This window comes from Ranitomeya variabilis, chromosome 5, assembly GCF_051348905.1.
Source record: "Ranitomeya variabilis isolate aRanVar5 chromosome 5, aRanVar5.hap1, whole genome shotgun sequence".
NCBI lineage: Eukaryota > Metazoa > Chordata > Amphibia > Anura > Dendrobatidae > Ranitomeya > Ranitomeya variabilis.
The window spans coordinates 649564519-649587768 of record NC_135236.1 but is presented as its reverse complement, the minus strand read 5'-3'; the positions used below and the strand labels follow the sequence as shown (position 1 = coordinate 649587768).

At 43.7% G+C, this 23250-nt stretch overlaps 1 protein-coding gene across 2 annotated transcripts in view; it reads left to right on the top strand.

Annotated features, from left to right (window-relative positions):
• GLRA1 (glycine receptor alpha 1) overlaps positions 1 to 23250 on the top strand; it is a 156184-nt gene that overhangs the window by 109568 nt on the left and 23366 nt on the right. The gene's annotated exons all lie outside the window — the stretch shown is intronic.

The window sequence follows — 23250 nt, the reverse complement described above, 5'->3', positions numbered from 1 at the left end:
TTTCTCCAAAAATATATTTGAGGGATTTCCATTGCTCTTGAACCACACAGGCTCTGCCGATATGACAGTCTATTCCAAAAAGAGCCAAATTTTTGTGTTCCAAAAAATCAAATTTTGCTCCTTACGTTTCGATCCCTGCCGTCTGTCCAAACAGATCTTTTTGGCTACATATGGGGTATCGCCATTCTCGTAAGAAAGTGTTTAACAATCTGTGGGGTCCACTTTTTGGTGTTACCGCTTGCAAAAGTGAGATATTTGGGGCTAAATAAGATTTTTGTAAAAAAAAAAAATTAACTTTTTCAATATAACGACTTAATGTCATCAAACTCTGTGGTACCTGTGAGTTCAAAATGCTCACTGTACCCCTGAGTAAAATCCTTGAGGGGTTTAGTTTCCAAAATGGGGTCATTTGTGGGGGTATACTGCTGTTTAGGCACCGGGACTCTGCAAATGTGACATGTTGACCGCCGTCTCTTTCAGCCAAATTTGTTCCTTCCGCTCCAAACCCTGCCGTTTGCCCAAACAGAACATTTTAACTACATGTGGGGTATCACCACGCTCAGAGGAAAGTGGGCAACATACTGTGGGGTCCACATTTTGGTTTTACCTTCTGCAAAAGTGAGAAATTTGGGGTTAAAGCAAGATTTTAGAGGTACAATTTAAATTTATTGTTTTCTTTTCATCCCACTTTGCATTAATTCCTGTGAAGCCCCAAAGGGTTAATTAAAGTATTGAATGCGGTTTTGGGGACTTCAAAGGGTGCAGCTTTTAGAATGGTGGCACTTTTTGGTATTTTCTGTCATATAGACCCCTAAAGGTCACTTCAAATGTGAGGTTGTCCCTAAAAAAAATGGTTTTGTAAATTTTGCAAAAATTAGAAATCACTGGTCAACTTTGACCCGTATAACTCCCTAACAAAAAAATATGCTTCAAAAATTGTGCTGATGTAAAGAAGACGTGTGGGAAATGTTATTTATTAACTAATTTATGTGACAAAACTCTCTGGTTTATGGGCATAAAAATAAAAAAATTGAAAATTGCAAAATTTTCCAAAATTTTGCAAAATTTCTGTGTTTTTTTTTTAATAAACAAATGTAAGTCAGATCCAGCAAATTTTCCAATATCATAAAGTACAAAAAGTCAGAATCTCCGGGATCCATTGAAGCTTTCCACAGTTATTACATCATAAAGTGACAGTGGTCAGATTTAAAAAAATTTGGCCCGGTCATGAAGGTGGAAACAGGTTCGGTCACTAAGAGGATAAAGGAAAATTATCAGCAGGTTTTTACTATGTAATCTGGGAGAAGCACGATGTAGGGTCTGACACCTTTCTGTGGGCACTATATATTGACTGAAAGCTTCCAGTCAGTGGTAGGGGCGGGGTTAAACAGAACAGGAGGACTAGGAGGCACGTGACACCTAGTCCTGTAGTGATAATCTCCTGCGGATTATATAACAAAAACTGTTGAAATAAATCCTGAAGGAAGATAGACTTTTGCAGATAAAAGCCAAGGTCAAATAGAAATAAAAGGGACAGACTGAGTCTGAGGAACATAACCAAAAGTGAAGACCAAGAAGTAGACAAGGGAAGTTTTTTCCTTTAATGTTAGCAGCTTTAATTAGCGTAATGTTGGAAGAATCATCTAAGAAAAAGTATTGACTCCATCCTGTGCCTGGAGGCAGTGGCATCATTTTGGGTCCCAAACGTTCACCGGTCTTTAATAGACTTGGTCTTCTCATGTGGACCTTTTGGGCCTCCTAGGCAACAAAGATGGGGTGCGACTACAAACCAAACACCAATTGTAGTTCTGCCCCCTACTGGATGACCAAAGGTATATAAAAATGATTAACCTCAGGCCCAACCTCCTGCCCCGATTTATTTCAGCTACATTCATAACATGTAAGTTTTATTTTTTCGGTGGATCGGTATTTTATGGATGAAAGTTCTGGTAAACGGCAGGGTCATGGCTTTTCCGATATTCCAATTTAATCTAGCCTTAGCATTTTAATTTCTTGTAATAAACGACTTAGATTTGTAGTGAATGAATCGAAAAAAGTCATGAAACGCGTCTGTTCCTTCCTTTATGAGCTGTGATCACACTAGAGAGAAGGTTCTGAAGATGAAAAGATTCCAGATTTCAGAGCCTGTGGGAAACAGGAATCTTCAGCAATGAAAAATGACTCAAATCCAAAAGACACTAATACACAAAAAAGACATTAATAAAACTAATATTTTTAATTCAACGTTGTATAAATCAATGAAGCTCCGTTGTAACTTAAAGGGAGAGAGAAAGTCGCTTTCAAAAAGTATTCTGCCTGATAGAAAAATGAAAAGGTTTTCTTTTTTAAGTACAAAAAAACCTTTTTTTGTACAAAACAGTTTGCTCTTATCATTAGTAGTCACCAGATTTGACAATAAAAGCTGCATATATTACCAAGTAGAACTCTCGGACCTGATGAGACTGGTGTACTTATTTTTAGAATCCATGTACGAGTATCTATATAATACTGATATTGATGAGAGCATTTTATGAGCTGGAAGAGAACATGGTGTCTAGTGTCATCTATTGGAAGCATCAATCCTATAAGACAATATGGACCCTTTACAGATCATCTGATAATAAGTCAGATGACTTGTGATATAAAATCAAACCAGAATCACCATTTTCAGACAGCTGTGTAAAAGGGTTAACTAGACAACATTCACACTGCGTGTTGTCAGGTTTTTCCAGTGTCGGTGTCGAGAGGAGAAATTTACATACATGCTGTCATCTGCCAACTAGACGTAGGCGGCCTCTCTCAATACAAGTGACTGAGCAGGCTTGACACGTCTAGTCGGAATGTGGCCAGAAGTATACAAATCACGTACTTGTGGCCACATGACCTGCTGCTCCCGACTCCGGCACCAGTGACTGTAGACTTGAAGCCCAGTCCCAGACAACACCTTTAAGGGACTGCTTAGCTGGGTGAGAGATCTCCAATGGGAGTCAAAGGGGAAAATACGGAGACCACCAATCTGGTGTGGGGAGACTTATAAGTTGAGAAATGGTCCCTGGGAAATCAGATATACAAATAGTCTCTTCACAGAGGAAGACAACACTGTTACTATGCCATCACTGTGTGCCTCATCCTTGCCTTACTATGTTTTTCATTGTTCCTTTAGTGTGAATTTACTATAGTCCTAAGGGGCATCACTATGTTTATTATGGAGCGCCTGCCAGGGCCATGGAAATACTCGGTACCGGGCTGGTTCTTAAAGGGATGTGTCACGGCAGCAGTGACCCGGTCTGTGGCCCTGGGCATCCAATAAAAGAGTGATGATGAAAAGGGGAATTGTTCGTGAAGCCACCTGTGGTATTCGGCAAATAGGTGATGTTAGCCGACGCTGCTTGAAGAGACCGCTGGGCTGATGGTTATGCAGCAGAGTTGTTACAGCTCTCCACAGGTAGAGCTACACCCCAGGGCAGTGATGGTGTTAAAGGGTGATGATGGTGGTTGTAGTGCTGGGCAGGTGACGCAGTAATAATTCAGAGGACACAGCGGGGTGCAGTTTCCACACGTTTACTCACAATTTTTAGTTGTAGTCCCCAGCCGGGGTTCTGTGTCTTCTGAGTCTGTGGTCCAGCCAGCTCTCAAGTAAATTGGGTGCACCTTAAAGAATCCCCTTTCTATGTTCCTATCCTGGCCGTTTCGTTGCGCTGGCTCTCACCCTTCTGCCCTGCGCCTTCACAAAGTGTCCCAATCCAGCAGCCTCAGATCTTGTCGGCGACATTCTCTGTTGGTCTCCTGGATCCTATGTGGCTGCCTTTTCAGCGAATGTGTTGGTTGTGGAAGCAGCACATGCAGATACTGCTAGCTGAGTCTTGTAGTCCTCCACTTGTCTTGGGGGCCGGTTCCCTACTGCGACCTGATCCCTCTACCTGGCGATGGTCAGTGTGGATGCGGGCCCCACGGGTGGATTGCTCACTACCCGTGCCCCTAGGACCCCTTCTTTCTTCTGAAACTTCCTTCTCTCTCTAGCTCCCTCTCACAGGGAGCTCCTTCTCAGCACGTCTCACTCCATCTGCTTCCTCTCACAATCTGCAGTGCCTAACTTTCCCTCCTAATTACCTCCTCCCCTAACAACTCGCTCCACCCACACCCTCCTACCTAGTTACCCTCTCCAGACTGGGATGAGGCCATCCTCCCTTAGGGTACACCCAGATGCCCTGACTGGAGTGTTGTGGTGTTGGATGCTGGTGTGGAGTCCCAGTTAGTGCCCCCTCCTTACCCAAGAGCGAAGTCCCACACCTCTGGATGAGGTGCAGTACCTCTGTGGCGACCAGACCTCAGGAGCGCCACAATTATCTCTGCTCTCTAACATCATTTTGCACATAAATCCCATAATGTTACATCACTGGGTTTATTAACTCAGAGATATAGCTAAATATATTGTGTCCTGTTATTCCTGTTTGGTGACATCACTGTTTATTATTTCAAAATTATGACATCATTGTTTTTATTATCTTTATTTTTGAGATATCGTGCATGCATTTCCCATGTTCTGTCACATTCAATATTTTGTCTATTATCCCTATATTGTGACATCACGTTTATTACTTTACATTTTTTTCAGTTGAAAAAAAATGTTTTGATGATTTATTCCCTTCAATTGCAGAAATGTAAATTGCGTGTCAAGTCTGGTCCCAGTAGATATAGGTTACACTTCTGACTCCCCCATGGTATAAGTATAATGTGATGAAGATAAGACTGTAGTGTTACATATTTTTGTGAAATTATTTAACTTTTTTATATCATCTTCCATACATATTTCCTTAAGGGAGTTTTGCAACACTTATTTTTTTATATGGAGCTAAGCATTTTTCAGCAGGCAGATTCTTCTACTGTGCGATGAGTTCATCTGGCTCACAGACTGCGATTTTACTTCTTCCTGTGAGGCCACGTCAATGGAGCAGCTCCTTCTCTTCCGCTCTGCTCTGTCGACAGGGCATCACTGCTAACGTCATGCTTATTGACAGCCAGATCTCCACTGAGTTAGGCTAAGCCATCTGTCACTCCACATGACTTTGGCAGTGACGCTGCATCAACGAAGCAGAGCAGAAGAGAAAGAACTGCTCTGTTAATATAGCATCACAGGAAGCAGGAGAATCACCTCTATGAGCGCTCAATGACCGCTATGAGCCAGAAAAGATCAGCACATCGCAGAACAGGCAGAAAAATTATCAACTACCTACAGATAAGTTCTTAGCCCCATAAAAAAAATATGTTTCGGCTAAACCCATTAAGAGAAGTAAAAAAGATTTACTGTTTATTGTATTCACTATATGAGTTGTGGACATTCCCCATTGGGTTCTTCCTGCTCTATAAAAATAGCAAAAAACTTGTCAGTGACATTCAGTATTATCATAAAACTGCAACCAAAAGTTCAGATAAAAGTTTGATAAAAGAGCAAGAAACCTGGGAGGAAACTACATCTTCAGGCTCCATCAGATCCTGCAGTATTAATCATGATGTAAACCTGCCCTATGAATGAGGAATAGATCTAATTATTCTTTGTTCATTTCTCTGCCACAGAAGGAAAAATAACAAATGAGAAATGATCTCAATATTCTTCTTTCCGCACCATGAGAGGTCCACTTAACTCCTCCAGCTTCTGCTTGCATGGTGGGATGTGGAACATTTTGCGTTAAGTGTGATTTTGCATTCAGTTGCCTTTTTTGTAAATTGCCATTTTTGAAATCAGAGGAACTAAATTTCTATATACACATATAAATAGGCTAGACTTATTCACTTTGCTAAAAAAAAAATTATGATTAGGAACCTTCCTTGTTGTAATAATGCAGTAGTAGACCCATACAGGTCACCATATACAGCGGCAGGTACACTAAAAAGTGTGTTGTTAAATGTTAGATACCGCCAGTGAGCATCCATTTTGCCCTATCCAGACATCCAGATAGTTGACGTAATTTGGACATTAGAAAGGCTGTGTTTGCATTAAGGAGCCCAAAATTGGTTCAACACACATTCAGGAGACCTTGGAAGGGAGTGTTTTCCGGGCAATTTGAGACTTTGCAGTATTGAGACTTATTCGCTGCAAAACAAATTTTTGGGGAACATTCGGTGAAGTTTGCGAATTTTCATTTCCAATGGTCCACTTATCTCTAGTATGGCGCTATTACAGGACCAGTGGCATCAGTGATCTCTTCAGAAACTAGTTTTTTTTTCACAAATGTTAGCAAAGGCAGATGGCATGGTGAGGGGCCAGATGTCATAAACCGCGAGCGAGGAGCCAGATGTTATACACTGGGAATGAGGGGCCAGATGTTATACACTGGGAGCGAGGGGCCGGATGTCATAAATCGCGAGCGATTGACCAGATGTCATAAACCGCAAGCGAGGGGCCAGATGTCATAAATCAGGAGCGAGGGGCCAGATGTCATAAACCGGGAGCGAGGGGCCAGACGTCATAAACCAGGAGCGAGGGGCCAGATGTCATAAACCAGGAGCGAGGGGCCAGATGTCATAAACCAGGAGCGAGGGGCCAGATGTCATAAACCAGGAGCGAGGGGCCAGATGTCATAAACCGGGAGCGAGGGGCCAGATGTCATAAACCGGGAGCGAGAGGCCAGATGTCATAATCTGGGAGCGGGGGGCCAGATGTCATAAATCGGGAGCGAGGGGCCAGATGTCATAAACCAGGAGCGAGGGGCCGGATGTCATAAACCGGGAGCGAGGGGCCAGATGTCATAAACCGGGAATGAGGGGCCAGATGTCATAAACCGGAACGAGGGGCCAGATGTCATAAACCGGGAGCGAGGGGCCAGATGTCATAAACCGGGAACGAGGGGCCAGATGTCATAAACCGGGAGCGAGGGGCCAGATGTCATAAACCGGGAGCGAGGGGCCAGATGTCATAAACCGGGAACGAGGGGCCAGATGTCATAAACCGGGAACGAGGGGCCAGATGTCATAAACCGGGAGCGAGGGGCCAGATGTCATAAACCGGGAGCGAGGGGCCGGATGTCATAAACCGGGAGCGAGGGGCCGGATGTCATAAACCGGGAGCGAGGGGCCAGATGTCATAAACCGGGAGCGAGGGGCCAGATGTCATAAACCGGGAACGAGGGGCCAGATGTCATAAACCGGGAGCGAGGGGCCAGATGTCATAAACCGGGAACGAGGGGCCAGATGTCATAAACCGGGAGCGAGGGGCCAGATGTCATAAACCGGGAGCGAGGGGCCAGATGTCATAAACCGGGAACGAGGGGCCAGATGTCATAAACCGGGAACGAGGGGCCAGATGTCATAAACCGGGAGCGAAGGGCCAGATGTCATAAACCGGGAGCGAGGGGCCAGATGTCATAAACCGGGAACGAGGGGCCAGATGTCATAAACCGGGAGCGAAGGGCCAGATGTCATAAACCGGGAGCGAGGGGCCAGATGTCATAAACCAGGAGCGAGGGGCCGGATGTCATAAACCGGGAGCGAGTGGCCAGATGTCATAAACCGGGAGCGAGGGGCCAGATGTCATAAACCGGGAATGAGGGGCCAGATGTCATAAACCGGGAGCGAGGGGCCAGATGTCATAAACCGGGAACGAGGGGCCAGATGTCATAAACCGGGAGCGAAGGGCCAGATGTCATAAACCGGGAGCGAGGGGCCAGATGTCATAAACCAGGAGCGAGGGGCCGGATGTCATAAACCGGGAGCGAGGGGCCAGATGTCATAAACCGGGAGCGAGGGGCCAGATGTCATAAACCGGGAACGAGGGGCCAGATGTCATAAACCGGGAGCGAGGGGCCAGATGTCATAAACCGGGAACGAGGGGCCAGATGTCATAAACCGGGAGCGAGGGGCCAGATGTCATAAACCGGGAGCGAGGGGCCAGATGTCATAAACCGGGAACGAGGGGCCAGATGTCATAAACCGGGAACGAGGGGCCAGATGTCATAAACCGGGAGCGAAGGGCCAGATGTCATAAACCGGGAGCGAGGGGCCAGATGTCATAAACCGGGAACGAGGGGCCGGATGTCATAAACCGGGAGCGAGGGGCCGGATGTCATAAACCGGGAGCGAAGGGCCAGATGTCATAAACCGGGAACGAGGGGCCAGATGTCATAAACCGGGAACGAGGGGCCAGATGTCATAAACCGGGAGCGAAGGGCCAGATGTCATAAACCGGGAGCGAGGGGCCGGATGTCATAAACCGGGAGCGAAGGGCCAGATGTCATAAACCGGGAACGAGGGGCCAGATGTCATAAACCGGGAGCGAGGGGCCGGATGTCATAAACCGGGAGCGAGGGGCCAGATGTCATAAACCGGGAGCGAGGGGCCAGATGTCATAAACCGGGAGCGAAGGGCCAGATGTCATAAACCGGGAGCGAGGGGCCAGATGTCATAAACGGGGAACGAGGGGCCAGATGTCATAAACCGGGAGCGAGGGGCCAGATGTCATAAACCGGGAACGAGGGGCCAGATGTCATAAACCAGGAGTGAGGGGCCAGATGTCATAAACCGCAAGCGAGGGGCCAGATGTCATAAACTGGGAGCGAGGGGCCGGATGTCATAAACTGGGAGCGAGGGGCCGGATGTCATAAACTGGGAGCGAGGGGCCGGATGTCATAAACTGGGAACGAGGGGCCAGATGTCATAAACCAGGAAGGAGGGGCCAGATGTTATACAGTGGGTACGGAAAGTATTCAGACCCCTTTAAATTTTTCACTCTTTGTTTCATTGCAGCCATTTGGTAAATTCAAAAAAGTTCATTTTTTTCTCAATCTCCAGACCTGAACCCCATTGAAAACCTCTGGAATGTAATCATGATGGATAGTCACAAGCCATCAAACAAAGAACAACTGCTTAAATTTTCTGCACCAGAAGCAGTGTGAAAGACTGGCGGAAAGCCTGCCAAAACACATGAAAGCTGTGATTAAAAATCATGGTTATTCCACAAAATATTGATTTCTGAACTCTTCCTCAGTTAAAACAGTAGTATTGTTGTTTCTAAATGATTATGAACTTGTTTTCTTTGCATTATTTGAGGTCTGAAAGGACTGTTTTGTTTTGTTTTTATTTTGACCATTTTTCTTTGTCAGAAAAAAAACACAAAATGTATTGCTTGGAAATTCGGAGACATATTGTCAGAAGTTTATAGAATAAAAGAACAATTTACACTTTACTCAAAAATATACCTATAAAGAGAAATATATATATATATATATATATATATATATATATACTTTCATATTCTGTATCCTGCTGCATTTAGTATTTATATATATTTCACTGTACTCCTATTTTCCTGAATATTCCTCCTAATTTTTGTTTTCCATGTAAAAACAGATATATATGAGCTCATTCAGGCCACTAAGGGGCTGCGGAGTGCTAGCTCTGGAAACAGGTAACTTCCGATGGCCACGGCACCAGCCAAGCACTGGGGGGCGCTGAGCATCATATCAACCAGTCTGATATTGGTAACCTAACCTGGAGGATAGTTCATCAATACCTCTATTATGGAACATTCCTTTAAGGACTACAGTTACGAAAGAGTTTTAGAAAGTTTAGAAAGTTCAGAGACCATTGTTTCTTTATAGAATTTTCTCTATATCACATATATATACAGTATATACACACACAGGCCTTCTGGAAGGCCACATGCAGATGGCAATTCCCCAGAATACATCTGTGCATAATTCCCATTGCAAGTGGGGCGATTGAGGTTAGAAAGGAGGACAGCTGGAGTCTGGATTCCCTCTGTTGTTCTCCAGGCTCAGGTCGTGGATTATGGAAGCCTGTCTACGGCTTTCTATTCTGAACCAGGTTTATAAATGTTATAAATCAGAGTTGTTGTCATTGGCGATGCAAAAATAACAGTCGCCATGAGCCCTGGTGCTTGGGGAGACTCAAAAGCTCCTGTTCTATAAAGCAAGACAATAGTATTATAAATAGGGCATGGCAGGTGGGGGTCCTGCTACAGATGAGACCCCATCTGTTATAAGTTATGCCCATGATACAAGCACTTTGTAAGGTACAGATATATGAAAAGAGGCATCCTCACACAGATTTCTATTACTTACTAGACGGTGGCCCGATTCTAACGTATCGGGTATTCCAGAATATGTATAGCACAGGCCACGTACTATATTGCACAGTGACGTAGTGTATAACACAACCGACGTAGTATATAACATAGCTACGTAGTATATAACATAGCCACGTAGTGTATTGCACAGGCATGTAGTATATAGCAGAGCCACGTAGTATATAACATAGCCACATAGTATATTGTAGAGGCACGTAGTATATTGCATAGCTACGTAGTATATTGCACAGTCGACGTAGTATATAACAGAACCGACACAGCCACATACTGTAGTACCGTATATTGCACAGCTATGTAGTATAGAACACAGAGCACGTAGTACATTGCACAGTCACGTTGTATATTGCCCAGCTACATAGTATATAGCACAAAGATGTAGTATATAACAGAGCCCACGCAGTATGTAACACAGCCACGTAGTATATAGCAATATGGGCAGTACATATGTGATTAGAAAAGACTTAAAATAAAAAATAAACATACTCACCTTCCGAAGGCCCTTTGAAATCCTGGCGCCGGTGTGCGGTGCACGCGGCAGCTTCCAGTCCTAGGGTTGGTATGACTGCAGGACCTGTGATAACGTCACGGTCACATGACCGTGACGTCATGGCAGGTCCTTCTCGCATAGCATCCTTGGCACCGGAACCTGCCGCTTGCACTGCCGAGGACGTCAGACGGTGAGAATAACCTTTTTTTTATTATTATTATTTGTAACATTAGATCTTTTTACTATTGATGCTGCATACGGAGCATCAATAGTAAAAAGTTGGTCACACAGGGTTAATAGCTGCGTTAACGGAGTGCGTTATACCGCGGTCCGTTAACGCTGGCATTAACCCTGTGTGAGCGCTCAGCGCTGACCGCAGGGCAATAAAGCAATGGCCATTTCGCTGCCAGACTATGGCCGTCGCTGACTGATCGTGGCAATGGTCGTGGGCGTTTTGCCACGACCAATCAGCGACTTGGATTTCCATGACAGACAGAGGCCGCGACCAATGAATATCCGTGACAGACAGAAGGACAGACGGAAGTGACCCTTTATTAGTAGATTTAGTAGATTTATTTGCTTCCGAAATGTAACATTAAGGAACATTCTAAATAGTGGGAGCTCCTGCTCCTTTTGGTTCTTTCTCCTCTTTATTCTCCCTTCTCTCAGTGTTACAGATAGCAGCAGGAGTGGGGGATTTATAGAATGGGGGTTTATAGGGGGCTATGGAGAAGGAGGAAATAAGTGCAGGATAGAAGCTGTGCTGATATATGAGCAGTGAAGTGAAGCAGCACTCTGGGTACACAGAGTTTACATACAGCCTATATTACTGAGACACTCCCACAAGAAAAAAAATCTGGAACTAGGAGCAGTCAGAAAAATGGATATCAGTGAATGAAAAAAATGAAGATTACAGACTGCATTTCTATTAGTAAAGGTAACCACTAACATACGTAAAAAAAATGTTTCTCTATGTCACAGGTGTCCATAGTCTTTGACACCCATTTACCAGATTAGAAGACGCGGGTACTATAATTGGTACTTGATTTCAGAGCCTTGTTACTATGTAGCGGTAGCAGGACCTAGACAGAGTAGTGACATCTTTTAAGCCTCTGCATTTGCTTCACACCTTTTCAATGCCCTGCTTATTGTGTATGTGAACAAGAAGCTCTACTTTCAGTAGGTATTTGTTGAAATCAGGAGATTTGCCAACTTTTCCATAAGTCTGTGAGGTTTTAACTTTTTTCGTAAGCCTCCCACAGGATCTGGACTAGTGTACATATATGTAATGCTGCGCCAAGGACCTGGTGGCTTAGGGACCCATCAAAGGTCAGGCTACTAGGTGAGGTGGATCTTCCATGTCTAAGGTCCAGTAGGCACATGGGTGTGTCACGTCCCCCTGGGAGATCTGGGTTTAGGCGATCTTTACATACTGTGAATCGCAGATCTTCCCTTTAGCCTGTGTCTTTTGTTCCTCATATTAAATGGACTTTGTTTCCTTTGGCGCTGAAGAGGTTAACGACTTTTGTATGCTGGTTAGAGGCATGTAGCTCCATCTCACAGATGCTCCTGACCTGCTCATTTCCTCTCTGTATAAAATCTGTCCAGACCTTCTCATTGTTGCCTGTGAAAGTTTTGCTTCCTGGCTTGCTGGAGTTAGTGTGCTAAAGTTGGAGTTCGTAGTTGCTGCTGGAGATTGTTGTTTGCTGTTTTTAGGTGTATGCTTTCTTGATTATCCTATTCCCATTTGGTTTGTACCTTCCTATCCTTCCCTTTACTCCTCTCTACCCTTGGTGAGTGTTTTTGTATGTAAGTTGCTTTTTGTTATCCCTGTTTATCTTACATGTATATACGGTAACATACCTGTCCCAGGCCTCCTGGGGGAGGGGACAGCTTAGGACATTAACAGGAGCATAGGAAGTTTGGAGACTTGGGCCTCTCCTTTCTATCTTTTAAGAGTACCCCCAGGACAGGGATAGTTAGGGTCTCAGTTCCAGGGATAGCTTGAGGCCCCCCTTTCCTTACCGAAGACCGTCATAGTGTGACAGGGTGTCAGTGCAGCAGACAGCTGGATTACTCAGGAAACAACTAGCAGAGGTACTGGAAGTCACAGGCAGACAGGAGATGTTCTGGAGACTGCAGACAGTTAGCAGAGGTACTGGAAACCACAAACAAGTAGCAGATGCCCTGGAAGCTACAGGCAGACAGGAGACGTCCAGGAAACTGCAGAAAGGTAGCAGAGGTACTGAAAGCTGCAGCCAGGTAGCAGAGGCACTGGTAGCCTCAAACAAGTAGCAGATGCCCCGGAATCTGCAGGCAGACCGGAGGCGTCCAGGAAACTGCAAAAAGGTAGCAGAGGTAGTGGAAGCTGCAGACAGGTAGCAGAGGCACTGGTAGCCACAAACAAATAGCAGATGCCCTGGAAACTGCAGGCAAACTGGAGATGTCCAGGAAACTGCAGATAGGAAGCAGGGGTACTGGAAGCTGCAGACATGTTGCAGAGGCACTGGTAGCCACAAACAAGTAGCAGATGCCCTGGAAACTGCAGGCAGACCAGAGATGTCCAGGAAACTGCAGATAGGTAACAGGGGTACCGGAAGCTGCAGACAAGTAGTAGAGGTACTGGAAGCTGCAGACAGGTAGTAGAGGTACTGAAAGATGCAGACAGGTAGCAGAGGTACTGGAAGCCGCAGGCAGACAGAAGATGTCATGAAGACTGCCGACAGGTAGCAGAGGTACTGGAAACCACAAGCAGATAGCAGATGCACTGAAAGCCGCAGTCAGACCAGAGACATCCAGAAGACTGCAGACAGGTAGCAGAGGTACTGAAAGCCACAGGCTGACAGGACTTAGGAACACAAAAGTCTTAATACCAAGATACAGGTGTGTGTCTTGGTAGGCCTTATATAGGCCCAAGCAGATGATCACATGGGAGCACGCCAGGTCATTTGCAAATCCCGACCTGGAGCACAGCAGAGTTGATCGGACCGGGGTGAGGGAAGCAGTGCCCGGACCTAGGACAGGAGTGTAACAATAAGAGGACAGGTAATATAAATTGCACAAGTTTCTCGGAGCTAAAATTTAAAGACCTGTGAGATTTAATGTAACGGACTTGACAACATATATAAAAATGCAATTTTTAACAGTAATTTTCCATCTGTTTTTGCATCATTGTGCAGCCTTTTCCAAAAATTACCTTGTGCTTTACTACAGCAAAGGGCATTGAGAACTGACTTTTTGTGTAATGTCCTGAACAATGCCTAGCTGTGTGCGGATGATTCCCCGCCATTGTCTTTTTTCTTCTTTTCTGCCTGACACATGGTATAATGACATATAACCCTTCACATGGTTCATCTTTTGTCCTTTAATCAAAGGAGACCTTGCGGGCAGACAGCACTATGCAGGCCCATTAAGTCTCATCACAGCAACTCAGATAAACGACTTTGGTCAGTTTCTGTCGTTTCGCGCCGGTGAGGGATTTGGGAAGAAATTGTATTTTTAGAAAAAGATCATTTAAATATTAAAGTCAGCAGCCGTCCCATAAATCATCTGCTGCCGGAGAGATGGCGAACAAGAGAGATTAAACCATGATATGCCTCGGCTGCTTGTCCACTGATGTCCTCACCAGCTAAAAATAAAGGCGGACAGACAAAATAATGAGACTGGGACACGGACCGGACATTGCGGGATCAGTAATATCTCAACTGGCGGTAATATCTGCACAAAAGAGGAAGACTAGTCGGGCATCACATAATGGCAGCATACTGTCCCTGAGCTGCCGGCAGTATGCTCTCGCTCTCCTGACTTCCTTTATATTAAAGGGATTGTCCAGGTTTAACTTTTCATTCGCCATGGGACTGCAGAGGTAGAAAATAACAAGCACAGCATTACCCACCCTCCCCAGGTCCACTCAGGCCTCCCCGCCACTGCACCAGTCTTTGCTGACAGGCTGCAGCCCTCTGGCCAAATAAAAGTTAAACCTGCATAAGTTCATTAATATTATGCAAATCAGTGGGAAAGCTGGGTTACGGTGACTTTTTCAGAGTGAGCACAGCTGGTACCCAGCTTTCCTTTTGATCTGCAGCAGCAACAGATAAGTGATTTATGGCTGAGATGATAACCAGAATGCAAAGTAGTGGAAAAGCTGGGTTACTGTGGATTTTTCAGAGTGAGCACAGCTGTAACCCAGCTTTCCGGATTGTCTGTAGCAGCAACAGATAAGTGCTCAGAGTGAGCCCAGCTGTAACCCAGCTTTCCCACTGGTATGCAGCAGCAATACATAAGTAATCAGAGTGAGCATAGCTGTAACCTAGCTTTCCGGATTGTCTGTAGCAGCAACAGATACGTGCTCAGAGTGAGCCCAGCTGTAACCCAGCTTTCCCACTGGTATGCAGCAGCACAAGATAAGTGCTCAGATGGAGCACTTCTGTAACCCAGCTTTCCTGCTGGTCTGCAGCAGCAGTAGATAAGTAATCAGAGTGTGCCCAGTTGTAACCCAGCTTTCCGGCTGATATGCAGCCGCAGAAAAGTGCTCACAATGAGCATTGCTGTGACCCAGCTTTCCAGCTGGTCTGCAGCAGCAACAGATAAGTGATCAGAGTTAGAACATCTGTAACAGAGCTTTCTGGCTGGTATGCAGCAGCAGTAGAAAATGCTCACAATGAGCACTGCTGTAACCCAGCTTTCCAGCTGGTCTGCAGCAGCAACAGATATGTGCTTCATGGTTGACATGATAACCAGAATGCAGAGTGGTGGAAAAGCTGGGCTACTGTGGATTTGAGAAAGTCTTGCTGATCTGCCTTACAATTATGGGGAGGGAAACAGAAGACTGTGGCATTGTACAGCTAATTTACTACTAAAAACGAGCTGGCAATTCAACAAGTGAATAACGGATGAGCAAGGTTATAGACAAGATAAAAGTCCAGTTGCTTTCCTACCGTGTGATGTGCTGAGGCTGTGTACAGTACTACGATCTGTATCTACAGTATTCTGCCCTGCTTGTCTGTAACTAATAACAGATCAGCTTTGCAGCAGGCAGCGAAACGCAAGAAGGAGATGCCTAGTGGCCATAATTTTAAACTAATTTTTCACTCTAAAAACCAAGTTTTGTTTTTTTTTTTTTTTATGAAAGCAGATTGTCTACATTGGTAATTTTAACTCCAAAACTTTGTTGGAACGACATTGATCATTTCATGGACGGCGAGACAACAGTATCACCACCAGTATGTGCACTAGCCCCATTAGTAGTTATACGTTCATCACTGCTTCATCATTGGCTCTGAAAATAAGTTTAAAGACTGTTTGTCCCCTTTACAGCCACATATTATTTCCATGATTCGCTCATTTCGGACCTGTTGAAATGATGTTTGGTGCAAACACCACCCAGCGACTAATAATACCGTCATACAGTAATATACAGGATTAGGCGCTGTTCATGTGTCCGTTTCGACTTTCCATTTGTCTGTTCTGGGTTAGGAATAAGTGATCCCGTTGCAGGGGGGCTCCCTTTGATAAATGTTGGGTTAGTTTGGTGTTTAGAGAGCAAGAAAAATCCATGCTAAAAAATGTTACCCAAACAAACCCCACATTCATCACTGGGGGCCCCCTCTGCTTCCGGATGCATGACTGATGCAGCAGATCACTTATCCCATTTGTCTGTTCACAAACAGAATATCTAAAATGGTCGTGCCTAATAACACAATACAGTAATTAAATATTAGGGCGGTACAGTGCTTAAAAAATGCAGCACACTGTCACTAAATAATACCGTGATACCATGAGTGAATAAAACCTCTGTACTATAGTGGATAACGCTACCATATCATGGCCATTCTGTAACTGTCAAACTGCCATGTAGTGACTAAATAAGAGCACCATGGTGTTACTAAATAATACTGCTATAAAGTGACTAAAAAATACCATCATACACTAATTAAATATTATGGCGGTATAGGGATTAAAAAATACAGCACACTGTCACTAACTAATATCGTCATACCATGAGTGAATAAAACCTCTGTACTATAGTGGATATCACTACCATATCATGAGCATTCTGTAACTATAAAACTGCCATATAGTGACTAAATTATGGTGTATGGTGCTACTAAATAGTACTGCTATAAAGTGATCAAATAATACTATCATATAGTACTTAAATATTATGACGGTACTGGGATTAAAAAATGCAGCACACCGTCACTAAATAATACCGTCATACCATGAGTGAATAAAACCTCTGTACTGTAGTGGATAGCACTACCATATCATGAGTTCATAGCATCACCATTCTGCAACTGTGTAAAACTGTCATACAGTAACTAAATAAGAGTACTATGGTGTTAATAAATAGTGCTGCTGTAAAGTGACTAAATAATACCATCATACAGTGATTATTACCACCATAAAAACAGTGATAACCTGTCGATATCGGTAGGTTGGGCCGACATTAGTCTTAACGTCTTAAGTATGGCAGTAATAAAATAATACCGCCATACTGTTGCTAAATAATATCATTATACCACCAACACTGAATTATTTATTTATTTTACTCACTTATATAGCGCCATTAATTCCACAGCTCTTCACTGACAACAATACCTGGATAACGCCATCATACCGTTACTGGATAACATCATCATACCATAACTAAGACCGCCAAATAGCGTTTCATAATTACTAAATAATACCACTATACAGTGATTATAAAAACTTTAAACTTTAAGCATTAGTTCTGCATTTCAATGTTAGTACATTAGGGTTTAGTAAACTGGATCACGCAGGTGTCGAGTGAGGAATACCGCAGAGAATATCGGCAAATGGCGGCACTATAATACTACTTATATAATGTACACCACTGTCTGAAAGATTGTAACCTTTTCATTGAATTTGTATGGATTTTTTGTAGGATGTACGTAAATGTAGACTGGAAAACAGCTCCTCTTTTCATTTCACGTGCATGGAATTTTCAAGGTCCGAAGCATCCATAACAAATAGCAAATCCTAGCCTTTAATTATATCCTTGCATGAGCAAAGATAAATCAGAAACACTGATAGAACTATCTGCTGGAGGGACGTGAAAGGTCATATATCAATGGTAATTTTATTATTTCACTCATGCATTAAACTTATTTTGTGAAGCTTTAACTTATTCTTATTTAAAGAAACAGAAAACATAAATACAAATTATAAATTTAAAAAAAAGAAAACACGTCCATGCAGACAGCAGTGGAGGATGGTAGATGGAGCTGGAGGACTGCTGCGGACAGTTGTCCAACAGCCAGAGACAAGTCTGATCTGATGATTACGAAGAGTAGGAGAAGGAGGGCAAGGCTAATAAATAATAATTTTGGTGGCAATATGGGAAGGGTGTGGTAGAAGAGGAAGTAAGAACTTACTGCCCTATTTTGTCCTGTAAATTGATGGCCTTATAGCAGAAAGCCAGCAGATCCCAATAGAGTCAACTGGATTCATACAATTCCTACCACTCAGTTTGATACCCGATCGTCCCCACACAAGTATTATGGCCCTCACACACCTCACACAGTATGAAAGCTCTTTAGTATGATGCTCCCACAGTCCCCACTCAGTATGATGTCTTCACACTTTTATGATGACTCCACAGCCCCTCACTCGGTATGATGGCCCCTCACTCAGTATGATGGCCCCTTACTCAGTATGCTGCCCCCGCAACTCCCACTCAGCATGATGGCTCATCACTCAGTATGATAGCCCCAACAGCTCCCCACTTATTATATTGCCCCAAACAGACCCTCACTCAGTATGTTGGCCCCCATAGCCCCTAAGTCAGTGTGATCACTCCCACAGCCCCATCTGAGTATGATGGTCCCCACAGCCCCTGACTCAGTGATCATTCCCACCACAGCCCCTATCTCACTATTATGGCTCCCACAGACTGACTCAGTATGATCACCCCCATAGTTCCCCACTCAATATTATGTCCCCCACATCCCCTGAGCCAGTATGATCACTCCCACAGCCCCATCTGAGTATGATGGTCCCCACAGCCCCCGATCAGTCTGATAGAAATAAACACGGCTTACCTACCCTAGCTTCCCTGGCATGCTGCTCGGGTCTGTGTAGTGAGAGGACTCTGTGGAGTAGGCGGGATGCAGTGATGTCAATGTATTGTGCTGAGTATTAGAAGCAGAGATGTAGGCAGGATAGTGGGTCACGACCCCAGATGACGTAGTGGTCTCGCGAGACCGCACGTCATCACAGGTCATTTTCGCAAAGCATTATTGGGACCTGAGCATCGCGAGGAGCGGGAAAGCTGCGCGGATCGCCAGAAGGTGAGAATATCACTATTTTTTATTTTAATTATTTTTTTTTAACAATTATATGGTTCCTAAGGTCTGGAGGAGAGTCTCCTCTCCTCCACCCTGGGTACCAACTTAGCATGATCCGCTTACTTCCCGCATGGTGGGCATGGCCACATGCAGGAAGTAAGCGGATCAATGCGTTCCTATGTGTGCGGAATCGCCGCGATTCCGCACTTTAATGGACATGCTGCGTTTTTTTCCGGAATGCGATTCCGCTGCGGAAAAAAACACAGCACGTGCAAAAAAAATGCGGAATGCATTCTAATAATAGGATGCTTAATGTATGCGTTTTTTTCACGGTTTTATCGCGTTTTTATGCGAAAAAATGCAAAAAAAAACCGCGAAAATTCCTAAACGTGTGCAGATAGCCTTACTCTGTTATCCACCACTCTATTCAGTGGTGTCCACATCCTGTGGATATGGATAGCTATAAAATTAACATGATGGGCAAGGGGAAGGCCTGATGGCGAGTGGCTCCTCTCGACAGGTTCCCCCCAAAATTATATGATCGATGATCTCAGCTTGGCAGCTTTAGGCGACATATAGTATTTCATGCCAGCCTTTCAAATGAAAACCTAGGTATGTAACCCATGGTCAGGCCAGGTCCACTGGAGTGAGCACCATGTCATGCAATGCAGTGAACGCAAGTGGGTATCCCATCTATATAATGTCCTTGAGAATTATTTGGAGGGGTTCTAGTTTCGAAACAGCTCATCCAAGAAGTTCTCAGCAAACATGATCAGCTACATCCACACAAATATAAGCACACCTTGATCATTCAATGCATCCTTCCTTACCTCTTTTGCTCAACATATCCCAGGTTGATTGACACAAAATGGTCAGCTTTGATAAAAAAAAATGATTTGGTGATATTTTGTCAGGAGATTTTTATGCTATATGTGTTCACTGGCGGGGTATTTGAGGGGAGATATGTGTCACGAAGGTTGCTGTCTTCGGTGATATGAAACCCAAAAGTTTCTCTCCAGCATGTTAGGTGCTGAAGGGTTAATCAGCCATTATAGGGGTTTGGGTTTTTTGTGAGTAGGTTTAAGAGATGGGCGGGACACCACACTCACCATATCTCCACCTCAAGGGTGTGGTTGGGGAGTTAAATGTCCAGCTACATGTTTTTTTCCGCTGTGTGTTTGGAGATAGGAAAGTCTCCAGGTGGTATCTCCAGAGGGAGCTGAAGTATGCTGGAACATGTAGATATTTGGGATTGTGCTATAAGTTATCTTTTGTTTTGCCGGTAGGCAAGAAAGGCCATGTTTAATGTTGTCAAATCCTGCCATGGTTTATTTTGTGCTTAATAAACCAGCAGGCGATTGACCCAAGAAGCGTTCCTGTGTCTACCTTTGAGTTAGTCAACCTACCACAGTGTCTATAGGGGGCCATCCAGTGCTTGTGAAGTGAATTGAAGCCCGCCAAGGCTTTTCTTAGCGTGACGTATAACTATATGGAATATGTACCAAGGAAAATTCGCCGAAAATGAAGAGTGGAGAGAAGAATCAGTCACGTAAAAGGATTTCGCTTCCTCCTCTTGAATACAGCTAGCCATTTTCCTTTTGCTTTGCACTTGTATTTACGGTGTATTGAATTCAATCCATGAGAATGAAAATCTGATAATCAAATTACCCTAATGCACCACAGTATCAATAGCAGGCGGATCAAGGCGGATGCAGGGTTTCTTTTTTTTCAGGATTGAAGGAAGGAAATTTTAAAGTCATAGCTCCGAGTCTTCTATAGAAAAGGTCAAAATAGCAAGATCAATGGGAGAAGTGCCACATACAATACGCTCTTAATACATTTCTCAGGAACCCAGAAGTCAAGTCATTTAGCTAGAACCAGGAGAATGGAAAGGTCGCTCGCAATTACGGCTTTGTATGTTCTTACGTTGACCCCATTCATCGAAAAATGTATGCTTTATTTTTCAATTTTATTTCGGTAATGGAAATATTAACTCTTGTTAGATTTTAGTCCTGTGATTTTTTTTTCTTTATTACCTGTAAATAATATCACATTATTTAGTAAAATGTCATTGCTGCCTTCCTGCGCCAATTATTCATTTCTTCCCTGACCATTGGAACTCCGATCAAGAAGAGTAAATTATAAAGCAATTCCTCTACTGGCTTCTTGTAATCAACTCATACGACTTCTTGACATAGGGGTCTTAGATTTGGGGCATCAGAATATTCTAAAAATCAAGGAATGTCCTTTTGTCTGCTGCCTGTCTTAACCCATTATCTACCAATGTCCTTTTTTTGGGACGCCTAATCTTTAGCTTCCAGCAACTAAGATTTTATAATTTTTATAATTAGGTCCAATTTTTTGTGTTGTGTTTGTAAAAGGAATGTTTTCAAAATAGGAAATCATGTCATTGTCATTTTTTATTGAATATTGGGACGCCCTTTTCTGAAAAATCCGTACTTGTAAAAATTTAGCAAATTATGTTTCTGATTCATTAGGACCCAAATCATTAAAAATCTGTCATTAAAAAAAAAAAAAAGAAAAATGAAAATTGCTAATTTGTCAAGTAATGGGTTAAGATCTATCTGTCTAAGGGCTCACGCACAAGACTCATTTTATCGTACAAGTGCTTTCCGTGAGTTTCACGGTTAGCATTCATACCTGTCATATTCTACGGGATTGTGCATATGTCCAAATTTTTCCATGGTCCACAAAAAAATTGGGAGATCTGTCCACTTTTGATCCAAGTGTTGGATCAAAATCGGCAATGCAAGTCTATGGGTCTGTCAAAAAAATCAGACCGCACTAGGATAACATCTGATTTTCACGGACTGACAGAATTGAGAATTTGGAGAACCTTTTTTTTTCTGTCCATGTCCAAGAAAAACTGATGCCACTTTGATCAAATTCAGATCAAAGTCTGATCAGAATCATTAGACCAGTTTTTTCAGATGTGGAGGTCCTACCCTTACACTCACTTTCACCTACCCCATCCCATGCACAATTTGACTGCAATGTCTGCCCAATACCTTTGTACCCTGACTTTTTTTTTTATTTAAAGTGAACCCGTCATCAGGATTTTACTAAGTAAACTACAGGCATTGTCAGGTTGGAGCTGTTATACTGATTACAATTATACTTCAGTTGAAGAAATCCGTCCTGTGGTTGTTGTTTAATTTGTTTGAAGTTTTGAGTTAATGTGATTCTCGTGTTTCGGAGCGGCCTGTGGGCAGGTCTATTTTTGGTGCTCTGACCTCATCGCCATCATTCTGGGCTTAAATGACAGGTCACTAAATATTCAGTCATCTGCCTCCTATTTTAAATATTGCACCTGCGCATTTAATATTGTGGTCTTAAAAAAAAATTTTGCTCCAACAAAATGGTGCCGATGACAGCTCATTTTAAGTAGAATCTATCAGCAAGCGATGCTCTCAATCTGCGCATGTGCTCTGAAGACCAGTGTGGAAGCAAGCACAAGAAGAGGATATCATCGGCACTGAACCTAGGAACGCAGCACACACTGCATGCAAAGATGATATCCTCTTCTTGGTCCTCAGAACACAGTGGGTGGCACATGCGGCACCATCTTGTATTTATTGAAGACCACAATATTAAATGAGTAGAGACTGTATTTAAAATATGAGGCAGGTCACTGAAAGTTCATCAGTCAGTTGTAGCTTTGGTCAGTGGGGTGTATGCTCAGTGCTCTGTGTCTGATTTCTTGATCTTTGTTGTCAGACCTTGGATTTGTCTTGACTATTAGTGTGTATTATCTCTTTTGCTCTTGACTCTCTCTAACTTCAGGTACCTGACCCTAGACTTGGACTCTGACTATTCCTTTCTCTTATCCCTTTATCTTAATGTACCCTCCTGGCATTTGCTTAAGGACTGTGACTTGAACATGCCTTTGTCTGGCCCCCCTGTACTACGAGCCCTCCTGGTATCTAACCTCGGACCTCCTGACTAACCTCTCTCACGGCTTATCCATGAGTGGTGACTCAGCGTCACGCCCAAGCACTGTACATACCATACTCAACTCCTCATTTTCTAAAAATTTTAGTCATTTGGTGTAGAAAATTAGCCTAAAGTGGTCCCACCACATTCTATGTCATGGAAAAAAAGTTTGAAAACCTTTACTTGTCCCCAGTAGAGCAGCAGAAGGTACGTCCCATATTTGAAAGAGGGCAAAGTGTCCACTGGGTGAATATGTTGCTTTCAAGTGTCCAATGGTCTTTGCAACCAGTCAACTTTTATTTCCTTGATTTACAAGGGTCACGTCTCCTGCATCATCATTTACAGTCTTCCTCCAATTAGGACAGACGCATGCGCAATTGGGAATTCCCGAAGTGTTC